This window comes from Amblyomma mixtum, chromosome 4 (assembly GCF_055824585.1).
Source record: "Amblyomma mixtum isolate Tamu chromosome 4, ASM5582458v1, whole genome shotgun sequence".
In the NCBI taxonomy this organism is placed as follows: Eukaryota; Metazoa; Arthropoda; class Arachnida; order Ixodida; family Ixodidae; genus Amblyomma; species Amblyomma mixtum.
In genome coordinates this window covers 6,494,120-6,504,474 of record NC_143015.1, presented here as the reverse complement: position 1 = coordinate 6,504,474, position 10,355 = coordinate 6,494,120, and positions in this window count along the sequence as shown.

The window sequence follows — 10,355 nt, the reverse complement described above, 5'->3', positions numbered from 1 at the left end:
AATGAGGGCACGTGTATTTTTCCTTAAGCAGGATGCTCAGACGGGGAGGGCGGAGCGGGCATAAAAGGGAGCGTGGCGGGGGATGCATTAGTGTTTAGAGCTCGGTGTGTAGGAATGTCCCCTTTTCTATGCTCAGCGTTCTCAGCATCGTCGTGTGTCCGTTGTATATGGGTGCGTACCCTTGCTTTCTTGTTCAGTGCGTGGATCTCCTGAGTGAGAACTAGCGTCTCTGTCACTCCTTCCAGTTCTTTCATGGTAGCTATGGACTTTTATTTTTATGGCCTCCATAGCATCGCTGGATATCATAAAGTTTCGTCACAAGTGGATCTGGATGGTCTGATGGGTATTCATGACGGTACGGTTAAATATACTTATGTGTCGGGCTAGTGGCTGCTGTTCTACCGCCCGTTTCTATAATCGACGCGTCCGTAAACACAGTACATGTTCCTGGGTACACATCAACCAGAGTTCTATGCTTCTCCTTACGGCGAAGTCCAGTCTTCTTTGTCGTAATCGTCGTGAATTCCCATAGAGGGGAGTCCGCAATTGTAGGTGTAGAACATTTGAAGCACCGATTGTGCAAGATGTGATTTTCTTCTACGCTCGGGCTTTCTTTCCCCTGACGAAATGCGTTTGATCAAGTTCAAGGATGTCGCTGCTGCTTTTTTCATGCCATGGAGTCATTGTGTTCCTTTGCCAGATTTATGGATGCCTATGCCAAAGTCTCTCAACTCGTCTACTTCTTTTAATGACTGATTTCCAATCTTTAGCATTACTCTTTCAGTTGCCGATTCCTTTCTTCCATTCTTGTTTGCAACACGAATGTAGCGGGACTTTTGTGGTCACAGTTTAAGGACTACATCATGGACGTGTTCATCTAGTGTATTAAAAAGATTTTTCCAATAAAAATTATATGTCTCAAGCTGTTTATCAGCAGAGCAAATCACGACATCGTCTACGTAAGTAATGATCTGCACCTTTGGTATTTCAGCTGATTTCCACGCCAGTGGTATAAGTGCGATATTAAGTAGCAAAGGTGCTAAAACTGAACCTTGTGGCGCGCCTCTGTATGAGGTGTAATTACCAATTTGTTTTCCTCCCTTTCTCCAGAGAGAAAACGTCCTCTCCTTAAGCAGATTATGTACCGCTTTTATGACCTCAGAGTAATGCCCATACGTGCCATGTTGTCAAGGATCTTGGCATGTAATACGTCGTCGTATGCTTTCGCCGCGTCGGTAGCCACCACAGTTCGTACAAAGTGGCTATGAGGCGACAAATGTGTTAAATCTTCAGCCAGCACAGCCAACCCAGTTTGTGTGCCAAGGCTTGTTCGGAACGCAATTTGTCGAGCACGGTATTTTTGTTCATTTTCAAGCCACCATGGTAGTCGCTCAGCTGACTCGGCGGACGCCGTGGTTGCGAATGGCGGCTCACCACTTCACAGCAGACCTCCGCAGTTCTGTGGTCGTGCGGACTTTCTCTGCTAATTTAACCAGCCAATGAAACGATTGCCATCCTTTGCAAAAAAACGCCGCAACACACTTTACAATTACTGCAGTAACTGTTTGAAAAACCGTTCAACACTGTTCCATTTTTCAACAGGCTGTTTCATGTGTTCCTGCAGCCGTGACTGTGTGAGAGCTGTCAAGTCAACAGGGCTGCAGACAAGCTTACCGACCCGTCAGGCTATGATGCGCCAAACAAAGGGTTAGAGTGTCTTGTGATACAAACGAAGCTTTTAAGCTTTTAAACAAAATTTAAATGTAGTTTACTATGAATTCACCACCACACATTTCGCAGAGAGCTTGGTTTTATTCTGCCGCTAAGAAGTGTGTAAAGTGTTTTACGAATTGGAAAAACAGCGCAATGAAAGACGACACACGAGAAAAGGTCTGCAGCGCTGGGGGTTTTGTCCTTTTCTCGTGTGTCGTCTTTCATTGCGCTGTTTTTCCAATTCGTAAAACATGTACCAACCAGCCCGTATTTGCCCTCTTCTTGTGTAAAGTGTGTGTTTCCAATACATTGTGTTGTGTTGGGTTTAGTGGTTCGCAAGCATTTAAAGCTGCCATGCGCCAAACTCCAGGTATAGAAAATTGTTGTGTGCAGGATTTTGTAAAAAGGTGGTGTAAACGGTGGTGTAAAGGGCCTAAAAAGTTATTTCGTACTACCTAGTGACGACAAAGGACAAAAAACTTAAGAAAGAGGGTCGGGTAACCACAGTGAACCATCCTTCACTGGGGAAGGATCTCGAGGCTGCCAACAGTCAAATGAAGACCTCAGCCTTCTGAGGAATGAGAAGGTTTTTGAGGTGTGATCAAAAAATCTTCGTGTTGTAATAAAGTGACTATATTTTATAAAATCTTTCATTTAAAGAAACCCTGCTTTCTTTAAAACTTGAAAACCTGTGAAATATTTCAAGTGCATCTTCCCATAAAAGAATGTTGGATGGAATGGTGTGTGTTCGGTGTAAAAACTGCAAAATGATTTTTCTTTATGGATCCGAGCTTTCAGCATGAAATAAAACACGGTTTACTGTTAGTTCATGTCCGCATAATTCACATCGAGGCCTGTCTTCTTCTGTCAGTAGGAAATTATGTGTGAGGTGTGTGGGTGTTCTACATGTAGACGGCAGATCACGACTTCCTTGTTTTTGGGTGCAAGACCTCTATTCACCGAAAACTGGCTTTACAAACTGTAGTTTGTTCTTTACTTCGCTGTTCCAAGTGTACTGTTTCTTTTTATTTATGGCGTGCTACGTTCTTGCAATCTTTAAAGGTCATATTTATTTTATTTGCTTGCCAAGAGCTTGAGCAGCGCAGATGTCTGCTCGTTTCCTTTAATTCCGACCTGAATCGGTACCCAGCAGAAATGTATCTTTTGTCCTTGAGCAGTGGATACTATATGTTGTTTATGATTTCATAAAGTGTCGGTGTGAAGGTATTTATAGAGTGGAGAGATGTAAGTACACTTAGAGAATCTGTGTAAACAATACTGGTCGTGAGATTCTCATTTACTGTTTTTCTTACGGCTGCTCAGACGGCGTATGCACACCGTGTAAGTCTTACTATTTTATCTAATGTTCAGCACGGTTTCGGGCGAGGTATTAGCCCATGTACCCAGTTACGGAATTAGTGCATGACATTGCTCATAATTTGGACGGTGGTTGTCAAATTGACATGCTTTTCATGGGTTTTTCAAGAACTTTTCACATTCTTATTCATTCCAAGTTAATGTTCACAATTAAATTTCATACTGAAGAATTCAACTTTAGTGACTTGGATCTCCAATTTCCTCTCTGAGCGATTACAGTTCATTAACTACAGTTCAGCCCAGTCTCTCGTCACCCCCGTAGCGTCTGGTGTGCCACAAGGCTCGGTCTTGGGACGTCTACTATTTCGATTGTATGTTAATGACCTGCGTTGTAGCATCACCTCGAACATTCGCATGTGTGCTGATGATTGTGTTAAATATGACATCATACCATCTTCAGATTATTATTCTCGCCTTAATTAATCATCTTCGAGGTTCTGTAGGTGGTGTGAAAGTTGGCAAACGGATATTAAAAATGTCATGACATTCAGTGTAATAGTTCCGCTTCATTTCATCGAATTTTGATTACCCTCGAATTTTGCTTACATAACTCCTCAAAGGGTGTCTGAGTAAAGTATATAGGAATTGTTTTTACCTCCAGCTTATCATAGTCCAAACATATTGACTTCATTTGTCTTAGTGCAATGTCAGTGCACGTTGAAGAACCCCAGGAGGTCGAAATTTCCGGAGCCCCCTCACTACGGCGTCCCCCATAGTCTGAGTCGCTTTGGGGCGATAAACATCCCCCTCGCCCGTCCTCCCACACAAGGATACAAGGCTACTAATGTATAAATCCCTAATCTGTCCAATTCTTGACTATGCTCGTTTTGTGTGGAATCCCTACAAGGCAAAAGAGAGAGAAATAAAAGACTGTGTGGACCAGTGGAAAGACGCAAACCTACATTATGTACGGGACCCATTCATTTAAGGTACGATGGTCTCGCTGACCCATGCACTTTACACCCATAATCAAGGGTAGAGCGTAGTACAGAGTGGTAAATTTGTAAGAGACATGTCCTATCTGCCCCCCAGTGTTTTCGTAACAGTACTTTGATTATGTTCAAGGGTCAGACGCTTTCTGTTTCGGCGTGTTTATGTGAGGCAGGGAGGTGAGTATGCAGTCAAAAGTTATGCCTAGAAATTTGTGTTCATTTTTACAGGCAGCACTGTTTTGTTCACATGTAGGGTGGGATCCGCGTGTAAGCCTCGCTTGAGTGCGAAAAGAATGGTCGCTATTTTCTGCGAATAAAACCAGAAAGCATTTCTGTATGCCCATATTGCCAGTTTTTTTACTGTAAATGATGTTTGTCTCACATATTATGTTTGATGTTGTGCAACTTGTCTGAAGGTCGTAAACATAGACTGAATACATAGCGGAGTAGCCTGGATTTTTCACCAGGAAAAGACGTTTACGCGTTTCCCTGAATGATATGTTCTTTTTAGTGTTAATCTTTCTTTTCCTTTTTCCAAACTTGACATGACCGTTAGTAAGCGGTTAGTAATTAAGCCTCGCAGTTTACGCAAAGTTGTGGTTCAACTTGACAGTTCTCAGCGGGATGGTCATGTGCAGCACAATTGGCACGGGTCTATTGGTCCTGGCAGCTCTGCGAGCCGTGGTCCTACCTCTGGCATTTGTAGCAGCGGCGTGGATTTGGAATGTATGCTCTGAGCTTCACTTTTATGTATCCCACCTATATAGAATCTGGAAGTATGCCTGGGCAAAGGTAAGGACAATGCGCTTTTTGTAGCGAAAGTTACACTGGGCTAGAAGGGGCGCATTTTGCGGCGCCTGCCAAAGCCCTCTAGTGCGCATGAACCGTTACCAAGGCAACCAGTACCATGGCAACCATAGCACCGCAGTCGCTGCGCAGCACAGCGCATGCGCAGAGAGACGCCGCGCAGCTGGGATATAAGCCGGAAGCGATGCGCTCGCTCCTCAGACGCGCACCATGGAAGAAGAAGAGCGGCCGTGCTCCTCACGGCAGCAGTACAGGCTGCATGAAATTGAGTCTTCCGAGCCAGACATCGTCGCATGGTACGAGGCCAGCCGACAGCGTGAAAACGAGGCGAGAAAGGCTAGGCGGGCGGCCGACACGCCCGAGGAACGAGAGGAACGCCTCGTGAAGAGACGTCGCCAAGCTGCAGAAGACAACGACGGCGTGTCGCTACCGAAATGTCAGCAGACGAAACTACTTTCGCTACGTATATTTTATTTTTTATTTACAAAATACTGCGGACACTGAGTCCAAGCAGGGTGGCCGAACAAGTCAATCAAACGGCAAAAAACGCAACAGTTCAAAAAAAAGAACAACACAATACAGCAATAATTGGTTAAAACTCATGAGACAATGATTTAACTATCTGATTCCAATCTGTTAATGTGCGTGGAAAGAACGAAAACTTGTAAGTGTCTGTTCTAGCGAATATAGGGGTTAGAGAAGTGGGATGGTGTTGACGAGTTTGTCTGGTTCGTGCCGGCGTTAAGTATGATGAGGGATCCAAACCAAGTTTGTTATGTAATAAGAGAGAAATAAATTCTAACCTAAGCTTTCTTCTCCGATGTTCAAGTAGTTCAATTTTATTAATCTCCATTAAAGTGGTTGGGGAGTCAGTCCTTGCATATTTATTAAATAAACCTGACGGCTCTTCTCTGTATTCTTTCCAGATTTTTTAGGTTAAATTTAGTATACGGGTCCCACACTATGCATGCATATTCCAGTCTAGGTCTAAATATTTGAAGAATAACAAAGTAGCTTAATGTTAGTAGGAGCATTTTTTAGTTTATGTCTTAAGCAACACAGTTTTCGAAATGCAGCTGAGCAGATATTGTTTATGTGCAAGTTCCACGATAGGTTGCTACTTATGGTTACTCCTAGGTATTTGTAGTTGGATACTTGTTTAAGAGGGAGAGAGCCTAATTTATATGTGTGGCTATGACGTACGGTTTTTCGGGTTATCGGCATATAAACACATTTATCAGCATTCAGAATCATGCCCCATCGGTCGCACCATTCGAAAACATTGTTCAAAGCTCTGTCCAGGTCGCATTAATCTTCCTTATTTGTAACTTCTCGGTATAGAACGCAATCGTCAGCGAACAATCGAATATGCACTGGTGCATTAACAACTTGAACAATATCATTCACATACAAAATAAAAAGCAGAGGGCCCAAAACACTTCCTTGGGGAACACCGGATGAAACTGGAAGAGAGCCCGAACGTCGTCCACCCACTTCAACAAACGGTTTGCGGTCTTTTAAGTATGCAGTAATCCATGTCACTAAAATATCAGGAATGCCAATTTCTTTCATTTTAAAAATTAGTTTATCATGAGGAACTTTATCAAATGCCTTGCTAAAATCCAGAAATATTGCATCGATTTGGCCTTTATTATCTATACAGGAAGCAAATGAATTTATTACTGTAATTAGCTGTGTTACCGTCGAGAATCCTTTTCTGAACCCGTGCTGGAAGCTTGTTAGTACGCGATTTTTTCTAAAAATTCATTCATACAGTGTGCAACTATATGTTCTAATAGCTTACAGCATGGGGACGTCAATGATATGGGACGGTAGTTCTGCAAGAGAAGACGGTCTCCTTTTTTATAAACGGGAACAATCCGGGCTGTCCTCCAGTCATCGGGTATTTTACCTATTGACACTGAAGCGCGAAAAATTATGACAAGGAATTTAGCCAGAGTTTCGGCATAGCGTCGCAGAAATGCGTTTGGAATGTTGTCAGGGCCACATGATGTTTTGGTTTTTAGGTTCAGCAATATGGAAAAGACACCAGGGTAAGTAATAAAATTCCCTTCGGCGGGATAATACACTCGGCTATTGTCGGTACATGTGCTCGGGGCAGAAAATACACTTTGAAAATAACTATTAAAATGCTGAGCAATAGCCTTTGGATCGCATACCGTAGTGTTGTCACCAAAATTTGTGTGACTGCTTTCTTTTTTTCACTAATATAATTCCAAAACTTACTTGGCTCGGTTTTTATAAAATTTTGAAGAGGGATGTGTTGAAGAAATAATCTTTTGAATCACGTAACGCACGTGCTAGGTTGTCCAGTAATTCAGGATCTGCGCGTTTCTTCTTGTGTCGTTTTACCCTTCGCCTCATTTGAATTATATTGCGTGTCATCCATGGTGTTTCATTTCTTTCTTTTTTGTGCCTGTTTGGTACAAAAGTATTGATGCAATACGAACAGATTTTTTTGAAACTGTCCCAAAGTACGCAGACATCGGCGTCATCGAAATCAACAAGGCAAGTTTCCAGATGTTCAATGACAGACGCGTCATTGGCACGCGAATAATCTTTAAAGTAACGTGAAGATGAGGGTTTCTTTTTTGTTTGCCGTGCTAGGGGAAATGAAGCACTAACCAAGTGGTGGTCAAACATGCCTTCCTGGCCTATCCTGGCATCCAGGCATATCCTGGCCTAGCTGAGCTAAGCCACTGCGAATTTTTTTAGTTTCCTTAGAATCTCGTCTGATTTTTATGCTGTACACATTCCTGACATTTTGTTCCTTTGGAGCTTCCAAAGTTCCTCCTCACTCAAGTTCCTAAGGTCGCCGTCTCAGATGATTGCACGGACTGGATTTGGGCTGACGGCTACAGCAGGAATGTCTCGAGAAGATGTGACTTCTGACAGTTTTTCGTACTTGGGGCTGTAGAGAACTCCCGGTAGAAGGTCTCCAGTTGCTAACTTTTTGATGTTGCCGCTCTGGCCTACGGTATCTGTGAGAGTTCTTGTGACAACGAACGGTGAAATAAGTCAAGCAGTCTTTTCTGCATGATCAGAGTGAATCACGTAAAATCGTGGAAAGTTGTTGGCATTCTTTGCGAAGAATTTCGCTGTCGTCTCGGTGTGCCCATAAGCGGTAGGCGATCAGTAGAAATAGGGAAAATAACCATGATATGTACATACTCTTCGGCTACGGTGCCAGCCAAACACCACTGAGCCCAATGTGCCCAGCATACCAAAAACCTCCCATAGATGTCCAGATTAAATCTGAACGTCTATGTACCAAAGCAAAATCTCTCAGACGTCTTATTTACCAACCTTTTTTCGTGGAAAAGCTGGAGACGTACCCACGACATTATATCTGCCTTAACCTAGACTCCTCGCAGATATTACTTGTCACGTCCTGGGAATGTAAGTGAAATATATAATTTAAGAATTTCATATGTTTCAGTCGTTCGATATTTCTTGTTGCCTTACTGCATTTAAAGTTGGAAATCGCTGCTGACTACAAATTGGAGGCATGACCAGCGCTGCCTGTGTTTTTGTGTGTTTTCGTGCTCGTTTCACGGCAACATTATCCTACCTAGAAAGAAGAAAAATACGGGAAGTAGTAGAGACAAATCTGAATGCACACGCATCAGGTTTCTGACTCAACTGTACGCAGTTGGTTTGAAATGCCAGTCACTTTGGTCAGGATTCGCATTGTTATTTCATTACTATCCTTACATTCAATTTATACCTTGTGCTACAGCCAATGCAAGCTGTCTCAACGACACTGAAAAGTGAGGACACACTGAAAAACTTTTTGTTATTCAGCAGCCAGGACTATAATAACCATTTTTTTCTTATTAAGCATGTTTTATTCAACTTATCCAACTATTCAAAGTACAAAAATTGGTTAGTTTAATTTTTGGAAGTTATTCTTTCTCAAAAATTGGTAAATCTACTCATCGCGGTAGCAATGATAACTAACTTTTGGAATGTTGAACTGAGGAAAGCTTTGGCATTTGTGTAGCTGAATGTGTGACCTCACATTTCTTGAGAATAAACTTCTTGAGTCCCGCTTTTTATCATCATGTCCACTGCAGGCCAAAAATTTCTCCAGTTAACCCTGTGCCAGCGGCGGCCACCTTATCCCAGCAAACTTCCGAACCTCATCTGCCCACCTGCCCTGATCCTCTCTGCTGTGCCTGCATTTTCTCTGAATCCAGCCCGTTACCCTAATGATAATTGGTTATCTTGCCTTCATGCCACATGCGCTGCCCATATGCCTGTTCTGTGCCGCGGCCAGGCGGCAGCAGGGAAAGCGCGGTGAATTGTCTACGCCGCTATCGCGTTGTAGTTCGTATCGTATTTTATCAATAATAGCGCAAACTGCGCGTGGCAATTGCAGCTGTGAAAAAAAGTAATATGCTACAATTTAAAATTTATTAACTTATTTTTCGTGCCACAGCAAGCATACTACTAAGTATAAAAAGAAACAATACAAAATATGTGTCAGTTTCGCACACTCCGCACGAGGCTAGGGTCATCCATGGCGGCAGTGGTAGAGCGCACGGCGTGTGCCATTTCTCATCGTGTTCCGTGGGAAAGTTGTGTTTGAAGAACCTCGACACAGAATTAATTCCCTTATTATTGCTGGCGAGTTTGTTCAACAGTTCTTTCCTTGATGGAGCTGAAGGAAGACAGTTTGCTTGCTTTTACTACTCGGCGAAGTGGACCCGTCAGTACGAATTAGGACTACAAGTCGTTTTCACTGGCTGGAATTGTGACCTTTCCTGGTGCGTACTCAGTCTCAGTTTACTCATTGAAGTGTATTTTATGCTATTTTTGCGTTCGTAACGAAAAAATTCTAACGCATTTATCGGCACGTTGTATTTTTACGCTCACTCGTTTGGCTGTTTTGCCAAACTCGCTGTGTATTGAAACAAAGGCTGGTGATGTATGCAACTGGCCTCTACTACCGAAATGTGGGCATGCGTTCGGATGGCGTGCCGAAGTGCGTGTGCAAGCACACTCCGCTCAGCACGACTGCCTTTTAGTGCTGCAAGGGCAACCTTTGACGCTTGATAGACTTGCGTCGGTAAAAATGGCTAAATTACTGGGCTTGTTTGTTGTGGTTGCTGTGCTATTCTCTTGTCACCTATAAAAGTGAACAATTATGCTTTCTTGTGCAGCAACCTAGACTTATTGGGCTCGGCAGAAGAGTATTGATGCCACCGCAGCTGTTAACCTGACGATTATGCTCAACGAGAAGATTCAAGATTCAGTGAAAGCGCCGAGCACAATAAAACACTGACGCACTCAGAAGTCATCTGCAGTATTTTGGGCTCCCGTGATGGCCATGTACTCGCTTACTCAACTGTATTTGAGCTAGCTGGAGTGCTTGGACGTCCCGACGACTCCATAGGTAAGTCTGTGGCTGGGATGCAGTAGGTCTCCGTTCCATATGGAATTGTAACAGGTGTCAGCTGCTTCTCGTATTGCAACTGGTTCCAGTCGCAACTGGTTTAAGGA